The following is a 10504-nucleotide window of genomic DNA, read 5'->3' as shown; positions in this document are numbered from 1 at the left end:
TATGGTAGAATTGGCTATGAAGTATGCGTTTTTTGCAATGTCACTCCAGACTCTATTGACCATCTCTTCTTTGCTTGTCCCGTCTCGGCGACTCTTGCTTTTTTTTGGGCCAGTAGATGTAATCTTCCATGGCATAATAGATCTTGAGCGGAAAATCTCCTTTGGCTTTGAATTTTTTGATTGGTAAGGATTTCTTCCATTCCATTGCTCGGTTCTCTTTTGGAACCATGAACTATTTAATTTGGAAGAAAAGAAATAGCATCATTTTCCGGGGTGAAACACTTGAGTTTTCTGTTTTGAAGAATCAACTTGTCAAAGTTGTTAAAGATAAAGTGTTGACCTTCAGCAATGTGCTGGACAACTTTCATAACATGTGTCTTCAACGAGGGTGGGGCTTTGACTCCTCTGTTTTTGTTGGCGGGCTTGCCCATTCTCCTTAGTGGTGCTTCTTCGCTAGGGTTGGTCGGTTGGTGCTGTTCCTTCCGGGTTTGCGGCCCCATTCTTTGTGTTGTGCTGCCTTCGATGATCTTTTTGGTTTGCTTGGTGGCGGTTTTCTTTTGTTTGCCGGTTTGTTTTGACTTCCTTGTTTTCCGTTGTTTTTGTTTTCTTTTACATCGGCTCCCTTTCACTCTTTTTTGCTCATGCATTATGAGTGAAAGTTTTTTGCGCCGATTTTTTGTATAGTTGGCTTTTGCTCTATATATTCTTACCTTACCAAAAAAAAAAAAAAAAAAAAAACAATGGAAATAGTAAATATAGATCGATGTACTTTAATTGATCCTGCCACTTCTCTGTCACTTACATTAATAGTAAAGACAGATCGATGTACTTAAATTTGTCACTTCTTTGTCAGAGTAAGAAGACAATTTAATTTTTTTTTTTTAAGTTGTGGGAAAATGAGATGATTTTGATTCATATGTTATTAGAGAATTGACCTAAGTGGGGGATGCAGAAAATTTAGGTCAGGGTTGAAACAGGCTGACGAGGAGGAGATGGAAATCATTCTTAAAATTTCTTTAGAAAATGATATTTAGGAGATATTTAGAAAAAAAAAAAAAACGCTAACAAACAAATGTTAGAAGCCAAAAATTGTTCCAGAGAATTACTCACTTCATTTATCTAAAGATAAAAATAATCTCGAGTGAACTAATACACATAAAGATACCATGGTCGAGTATCCATAGAAGAACTATGTATTTTCCAAAGGTCATTATCATCTAAAAAACTTAACAAAATTTTGTATACGATAATGTTTTTCATCTAAGATAATTGACAAGCTAGGGAAAAGAGGGAAAAGAAAAGGAAATATTTCATGACGAATTCTCCACGGGGCATTTTACTAATCAACCCATTCAGGTAATTTTGCCAAATCCATCACACTGACTTTTCTCATATTATGTATAACCAATGATTTGAAATTAAAATATTTCATCACATGACCGGGGAAAAAAATAAAAGCGAAGCTCCTACCATCTTGATACGAACATGAAGATGGGCCATTAAACGAATAAGTGTTCAAAGACACCTTTTAATGAAATTCTTGTTATCAATTCACAGGAGTACTTCGAGTGACCCAATTGTAGAAGTCGGATTTATCGTGGTATTAATGATGGATTGGCCTTCAGGACCCTTCTTCCACTGTAATGCAGTCTCCCTCACTTAATGAGCCCATACTCTCTCTCTCTCTCTCTCTCTCTCTCTCTCTCTCTCTCTCTCTCTCTCTCTCTCTAAGGCAAACAAAATCTCACGGTCTCTCATGAAAGCCTTCAACTCCCTTCTGGCCCTTTTGGCTTGGCTGCGGTTGGAGGTTGTTCATTGGCTTCGAATGGCGGTTGGTCATGGCTTCCAATTCATATCAAGGATTGCAACGAGTAAATAGCTCGAATCTGTCTCAACCTCGCGTTGGGTTTTTTGGAACTGAGTCACCAATCTGCCCCCTACTTCCAGTTACTTTTGTGATAATTTAGGATATATTGACATCTATCAATTCAAGCATAAAATAGTATAATTGCCTAGATAAGCTAGTGTTCGTTAGGGGAAAAAATTTGGTTATATAATTAACTGAGTATGGATTGTAGGAAACCCGCCAACCAAATACCAAACTCGTTCCAAACCGCATAGAGATGTCTAAGTGCGGTCCTAGATCCATCTTACTAATTCATCCATTGAAATGTGAAAATGTGATCTTAGGACAATTGTTAAGACTTTTTAGTGGGTTTTGAAAAAATGTATTATTTCCAAGTTGTTATGAATAATTACCCTCAAATGTGCACCTATCAATGGCGCAAGCTTGCATCATATATGGTCTATAGCTTTTCTTTGTGTAATAGTTGTTTTCTATTTTGGACTGATTTTCATGCACTAAACTTAGTCAATCTTGCCAGGTTTGTTATTCATGTTGAAAATAAGGATTCATACACTATTGCTTCTTTATTAATAGCAATCATAGCTATCTTACTAGTGCTCTAAGGACAATTATTAATTAGATTGATTCTATATTTTGTTTACGAAGAGGACTCTCCCCTAGCTTGTAACCCAAAATACACTTCCGAAATTGTATTAGTAAAAATTAGGAGAAATTTCCCCACCTCAAATAAAACAGTAATTGCAAACGCTTTAATTCAATCTCCCAAGCATATATATATATATATAACGACAGTGCTCAATGATGATGCAGCTTTGTTCCGTGAGACAGAGAAGTCCATTTGATTTCTTTTTTCTATTTAATTCACTTTTGGTCCTTAAGTACTATCGAATGTATGATTGAGTCTCCAAAGTTTTTAACTTATGCAATTAGATCCTTTAATAAGGTGTCGGAAAATTGCCCTTTAGATCTCTGTTAACAATCTCTTCACAAAAAAATCAAGATAAGTACTTTCAATGACACTTTTGTCTCCCGTACATTTATTGAACTTACGGAAATATATATATATATATATATATATATATAATCTTATCTTATACCATTTAACTAGATTCTTGTCTACAGTTAGCATGGCTTTTATCTTTGATTTTTATGTTTGTTAGTAACCTATATTACATTTTTAAATATTCTAATCTACGAATATGATGAATGATATTGTGTCGTGCATAGAAGAATTAATTTTATTATGCATGTATGAATCAAGATATAGTGATATGTTTTAATATATTTCTCTTTTAGTGCATGCTATTGCGTTGTTTGGAGATTGATCAATTTAATTATATCTATTAAATCATAATATATTCAATTTTTTAGTATTTTTCTTTCCACTTAATAACTATTATACATAATCAATTCTATTGCAAATGTAAAAAGAAATTAGTTATGTTGTTATTGTCATATACATTGAGATTTCAAAGGATTTTCTTTTAATTTTCACTTTCTTGAGAAAACTCTTGAAATTTTTATATGAAAAGAGAAGACTCGTTCCATTAGTGTAAGTGTATTTAATGTCCACAAATTTATTTTAAGGTAATATATATTAGTATAGATTAGTCCATTTACGAGGCAATAAGCACAGCGTACTGCTATATATCAATAACTTTGATAGGATGCATGGGAAGAAAGAGAAAAATAAGAATTTTAATTTTTTTAATTTGAGATACATGTCAAATTCTAAATGGATCCGTTCAAAATTTTCTGGTTTGTTACCGGAGCAAGTTGCCGCATGCTGTCTGCCATCCATCATCCGTCGCCAGTTGCCATCCGTCGTTGGTCGCTGTCGGCCACCCCCTGCAATCCACCGCCAAAAAAATTTGTGTCATTATTAAATGAATTTTTATTTGGGGAACATAAATTTTGTGTCAATATCAAACGTATATTTCATTATTCCAAATACCAATTTCTTGCCATAATGATTATTATTCACGCTCTTACCGGTCCCCTCTCCCTGGATCCGACTTGGTTGCTATACCAAGAGATGAGCGCATAACAATTGTATAATTAGCTAATTTATACTATCTAAACTATTATAATCAAGGTTCTTTAATAAGAGATCGTGAATTCTTCTTCTTTTTTTATTTTACAAAATATCCTTGGTTAGATATTTTGTAAATGTATTGTCAATGGAAAAATATGTAAATTAATCATTATATCTTATTTCTTAGGTATTTCAGATTTAAACTTTGAATCGTTCCTATCTTATAAGCAGCCTTAAAAAAAAAAAAAAGTATTAAGTCTTCAAGTACTTTTCGCTTTCCATATACATACATACATACATACATACATCTTTTTTATTTTACAAAATATCCTTGGTTAGATATTTTGTAAATGTATTGTCAATGGAAAAATATGTAAATTAATCATTATATCTTATTTCTTAGGTATTTCAGATTTAAACTTTGAATCGTTCCTATCTTATAAGCAGCCTTTAAGTCTTCAAGTACTTTTCGCTTTCCATATACATACATACATACATACATCTTTTTTTATTTTACAAAATATCCTTGGTTAGATATTTTGTAAATGTATTGTCAATGGAAAAATATGTAAATTAATCATTACATCTTATTTCTTAGGTATTTCAGATTTAAACTTTGAATCGTTCCTATCTTATAAGCAGCCTTAAAAAAAAAAAAAAAAAAAAAAAAAAAGAGTATTAAGTCTTCAAGTACTTTTCTCTTTCCATATACATACATACATACATACATACATACATACATACATACATACATATATATATATGCGCTTTTGCTAATAATAATGAATGAAAGAGGCTCTCCAATTTCAAATATCTAATACCAAATGTTGCACTAGATAGAAGTAATGTTAGGATAACTTCCTTAAATAGTTCAGGGATATCAGATCCCAGCATTAAATATACTTATATCTTCTATATCCATATAGAGAAGATACTCCTTCAAAAGACAATAACTAATACAACTGGGTCAAGGATTTTCCTTATGGCATTCACATTTTCAGTCAAACATAATTTCAATCCACACATTAAATAGCTCTATTCGATCTAATTGTGTTGAAATACTCTATGTCACGACTTTATTAATAGTGAAAATTCACATATATGACTAGGGGTGAGCGTGGTTTGGTAGAAGCCGGGAACGGGAATCGAATCCGGTTCGATTCCCGGTTCCTCTTTTCTGGGAATCGGCGGTTCCTGGTTCGGTTCAGTTCCTATAAGAACCGGAACCGAACCTGGGATCTGGAACCGGAACCAGAACCTATTTGGTTAGGGCCAAAAAAAAAAAAAGCCCCAGATCAAAAGTTATCTCACATCTCACACTCTCTTCGCTCATTCTCCACGACTATCACATTTCACTCTCTCTTTGCCCGTTCTCCGCGCTCGACGCCACCGCCGGTCGCCCTCGACGCCACCGCCGGTCGCCCTCGACGCCACTGCTGACCTCTGCTCGGCGAGCCACTACTTCCTCTGTAGAGAGAGAGAGAGAGCGTCGTTATAGGTGCTCGGCTCTTCCTTTGAGAAGAAGGCGAAGAAGAAGGTGTGTGCGGCCGTGTCCGTGTCCGTCGCTCTTAGGATTTCGTGGTTTCCCACCGCTCTCTCTTTTCCCTCCATCCCATTTCGCGTTTCTGTTTTTGCTAAGATCTGTGTGTTTCCGTGTCTCTCTGTGTAGGTCCCGCTCGAGCTTGAGATTGTTACAGGTTCGTCCCCATTCTCTCTGGCTTTCTCCTCGTATTGTCGCTTGTGTCCTTGTCTCCTTCGTGATCTTCTTTTTGGCTGGCCATGTTTTTTCCTTTGACTCGCTCGTCTTGTGCCATCGTGGCCGGAGTATACCGTGTAGTTTCGGTGGTGGATATATGCATACTTTGGGCTTCTTCTTGGCACCCTCCTTTTAGAGATATGGTTTAAAGTGGCTCTGGGATTTCAATGGATGCTGACTGTTTTTCATATGATAGTTACACATAAGCTTCTGATTAGAAAGTGACTGACTTGTGTTGGATTAGTTACTGGAAGTTTTTTCTTCATGTTTTTTCTAATCATAATTTTCTTTAGTTGATTAGCACCTTTTCTTCAATTAGAACAACATAGTGTTGTTGAATCCTCAAGTGAATTTCAGTTACTTGGAAAACTGAATCTCATTTAAATGTCTGTATAATGTAGTTCTGTCAAATTGGAAACTTTCTTTCGATAGTAGTGATTCTGAAGTCAAATCATTGTGCTAATAACTTACAGTCTATGAACAAATGACTGAATAACTTGAGTGCCACGGGTATTAACTAGATAAGAAAAATATTATGTGCACTAAAACATGTAATTTTCAGCGATATTCATCAAGAACAACAACTCCTGTGTCTGCCTTAATCCTCTCAATGTGAGCCACAGTTAGGTTAATCCTCAAACTTCATCACCACTCCAGTTGTTCCCACTCTGGAACTCTAACTCGGAAGCATTGACCCAAGTTCCACTGCTGTGCTGTGAGAAATAGACCTCCCACAGCTCACCAGTGAAATTGTTGATTGGGATCCGGAAGTAATTATTGCTTTTAAATCTTGCATGGAAGCTTTTGTTTAAACCATTTATGCACCGATCGCAATTTTCCAATGAAAGTGGGGCTTCTTGTTTCTTTGATACAGGATATGTGTTCCAAGGATATGCAAACTTGTGACAGCTGTAGCCTCATTTTCCCTCGTAGAAGTATGAAAAAGATGGAAGGCCCAAGTGGTGAAGCTCAAATTTTGTGTAGACATTGTGCCAAGGTCCATAGTTGCATTCTTCTTTTTTTTTTTAATAGAACTTTCATGACAAGTCTACAAGATGAATTGAGGTACTGACCAATGTCACGTGCATCATTTCTACAGTTACTGAAATCCAAATAATACTGCGGAATATGCAAGAAAATTTGGCATCATTCCGACGATGGAGATTAGGTAAGATATCTGACTGTTGACATAGTTAACTTATTCTCATTGAAAATTATGAGTTGTTTGATGTTGTATCTTGCTGTGTGGAATTCTTTTCTAGGTATGTTGCGATGGTTGCAATGTATGGGTGCATGCTGAGTGTGCCAATATCTCCAGCCGACTTTTAAAGGTGAGCATGCATTATTTGGTTTTGTTCCTAGATCTATTTTGCAAGCACATGGGAATTGTCTCTGACATAATTACACTTGAAGGAGCTACAGCACTCTGATTACTACTGCCCAGATTGGAGGCCAAGACCACTTGCAAAACGCCAAACTTACAGAAATTGGAGCCAAAAGAGATGTATGCTTAGAGATACGTTACCTGTTTTGGTCAGTTATATAGTCTGCTTGCATGTGTGCTCGTGCGTATGTGCGCATATGCCTTTATGGTTGGGTTAGGACTTGAACGAGATTGCTTGAATTTGCTTGAAACAGGTTGGTGGAAAACAAGCAAGCTCCTTTGCCTGACAAGGTTTCTGTGGTGTGCAATGGCATGGAAGGGTCATATATTCCAAAACTTCATCTGTAAGCCTTTAGTACTGCAAATTGAATTTCGTATAATGCTGCTTCATCTTTTCTGTCCTATCAACGTTTTTCTTTTCGGCTTTTGTAGATTGAGCTTCTTTCTCTTAGTCACAACTAATTAACTTAGCTTATTGGCTTTTACGGTATAGTTAGTCTATTGTCGGAATTTAAGTGATCCGAATGGTGTGTGTTAAAGACCTTTTATTATGGAAAACCTACATAACTTGGGAAAGCTTTTAATTTACACAGGGGTTGTTGATAAGCCATCTTGATTTCGTTTGTCTTTGTAGAATTGTGTGCAAGTGTGGCTCATGTGATTTAAAGATGCAGACACCTAGTGAATGGGAACGGCACACAGGTTGCAGAGCCAAAAAGTGGAAGTACAGTGTCAAAATCAAGGATACGAGAGAACCACTGGAGAAATGGGTTGGTACACTTTTCTGTGACTTCACGGCATCACTTGTGCTCTTTCCTCATCTGTCAACTTATACTAGACTTGCTTATCTAGTCTGCTCGATTCTTCTGTTTATAAATAATCAATCATGAACTTTGTTTGAATATTTCCAGTGTCAAATGTACTGATAAAGTAAACACCATGGATTAGCTTTTCCTTATACAGCTCGTGGTGTGGTGAAGTGTCCATGATTTATACTTTGTGTGCAGATCTGGTCATTAACATATAACCTACTACAGGGGGGCATGGGTTTGTACATTATGAATTCGCATACCATGTTTCTGGAATCTATAGTCTTGGTCATCTAAAGAATGCTGTCTTTTAGCATATTAATTAGTTATCTTTCAGCACACATCATTTCAGTTTATGTATCTCCTTGATTTAATGTTTTTCTCATGTGGAAGATTTCCAATAGAAGCATTTTTTTACTAAAAGTGAAAAAAAAAAAAAAAAAAAGAACCTGTTGGAACAGGAACCGACCCTGGAACTGTGATAGGGTAGGTTCCGGTTCTTAGTTCAGGGTCGGTTCAAGTTCTTAGTTTTTGACGGGTAGGTTCAGGTCCAAAATGAGAAACATGCCGAGGGTAGGTTCCGGGTTCCAAGCGGAACTTGTAAGGAACCGGGAACCGCTCACCCCTTGTCGCGACCTATTTTTCCGGTGTGAACCACCTAGGGTTTGACTAATGGATTATTAAGCCTAGACTTAATTCGGGCTCTCCCAAGCCCATACCAATTCGCGACTTAAGTTCGAGTTCTTAACATGCAATTGATTTTTTTAATCAGGAGTCGCCACTAATCTATTTTTTTGGTGGGTCGATTAGAAACCCAAGTAAAGTAACGGGAGTTTCACTTTACTCCTACGAATCAGAGACTATGGGTACGGGGACTTGGTTACACTAGATTTCTCTAATGCCCTTTCGGTACCATTCTTTTATTTTCAAAAAATGTTTTTGCAAGCAGCTTAAATTGATTTTAAATCTATTTTCCTAACATGTGATGTGATCATGCGGGTGCGCAATTCACCAATTTAACACCCAGTTAAACAATAAATAAATTGCAAAAACTTACCTCAAAGCAACGAAAGCATATGCAACGTTAAGTTAAAAACTGCATCAACAACCCTAGATATGGTTTCTAATTACCACGCAATTATTTTTTTTGTTTTCACTTAATTAATGAAATTCATGCAATATGCAATGCAATATTAACTAAATGACCTAATTCTAATGACATGCAATTTCTAATTAAATAGGCTTAGCAAAAATACTAAATGACATGCATCCCAGTGAATCTAGCCCTAATGACGTGCATATAACATTTTTTTTCTTTTCCCTAAAAGAATGCGTTTTATCATAAATAATTAAACTAATTTAACCTATGACATTTTATTTTTTATTTTTCAGGTGAAATGTGAAAATTACCTAATTAGATTAAGATCCTATTTAATTTATATTAGGAATTAGGTTGAGCCAAATCCTAATTTAAACTAAAACATTATCTTAACCTAAATAATCCTAAAATGCAATATATCTAAAAGATGCCTAAACTTATAACAAATTAAAAAAATCTAAATTAAACTAGGTGCAATTTAACCCTAATATGCAATGACATGCAAAATATGCTTTAATACTACATTACATATGCATGATGATTTTTTGTTGTTTTTATTAATTTTCGAAATTAATAATTGCCAAATAATTAAAACATGCAACCTAAATTGATTTTTTGATTTTTTAAATAAAATTCTTATTCTAAACATGTAAACCCTAAAACATGCAATATTCTAATTCAAACATATCTCGAGATAAACAAGGCAATTAAGACGAGACAATTCATTCAAAATCATCAGAAATATCGCACATCTTTCAGATCAAGAGACAATATTTCGCTTATAAAATCAATAAATTGATCTTAAGCCTTAAAGATCAAAATATCAATTTTATTCCCGCTTAATTAATTATTTCATCTAAGGCCTTATAGATGAAATAAAAAATCTGGCGCGGTTGCGAATCCGGTAATATGCTGAATTTCCGATCATATACTAAAGACTAATTATACTAAAAAAAACAAGATAAAAGTAAAATAAATTAAATAAAATAAAATAAAGAAAACTACCTAATGTGTTTTCTCTTATTTTTTTTTTATTGGGCTTGCGGCCAGTGGGGTCCCAAGGATGGTGACCAGGAGGTTCGGCGAGGCACCGGAGTGGCACGTCGGCGGCGAGGGCTTGCGGGGTCGCGCGGCAAGGCGGAGCGTCGGGCTCTGGTGGTGCGGCGGCGGGGATGGTGCCGACGTTGTAGGTGCAGCGCGGCAACCGGCGTCGAGTGGATCGTCACGGGCTGAGGTGGAGTTGGGGCGCTCGGGTCGCGGAGGTGGCTGGTGTCGCGGTGGCGCGGCTCCTGGGGGTGCGTTGAGCCGAGGCGGCAGCGACGGTGCTGGCTCCCGGCGGCGTCGGGCAGCGGATCCCCGGAGGCTGCGGGCGTTGGCCGGGCCGTGCTCGGCTGGTCGGGTTGCGAGACGCGGCGGCGTCGGGCGGGGCAGCGGCGGCGTGCAGCGGAGCGCGGCGGAGCTTGGAGATCAATGGGCGGCGTCGCGCGGGCGGGCGGGTGTTGCGGCGGCGCGGCGTCGGCGAAGGTGAGCCGGTCGTCGGGCGCGGTGCGAGGT

At 37.0% G+C, this 10504-nt stretch overlaps 1 long non-coding RNA gene across 1 annotated transcript; it reads left to right on the top strand.

Annotated features, from left to right (window-relative positions):
* The first annotated feature begins 6052 nt into the window (after positions 1–6052).
* Positions 6053–7775, top strand: LOC104453680. Its single transcript, XR_001988807.2, has 7 exons — positions 6053–6428; positions 6533–6655; positions 6758–6826; positions 6921–6989; positions 7072–7162; positions 7297–7386; positions 7677–7775. It is a non-coding gene; the product is annotated as an uncharacterized LOC104453680 (long non-coding RNA).
* The last annotated feature ends 2729 nt before the right edge of the window (positions 7776–10504 follow it).

This window comes from Eucalyptus grandis, chromosome 7 (genome assembly GCF_016545825.1).
Source record: "Eucalyptus grandis isolate ANBG69807.140 chromosome 7, ASM1654582v1, whole genome shotgun sequence".
Classification (NCBI taxonomy): domain Eukaryota; kingdom Viridiplantae; phylum Streptophyta; class Magnoliopsida; order Myrtales; family Myrtaceae; genus Eucalyptus; species Eucalyptus grandis.
This window is presented reverse-complemented; position numbering and strand designations above follow the sequence as displayed.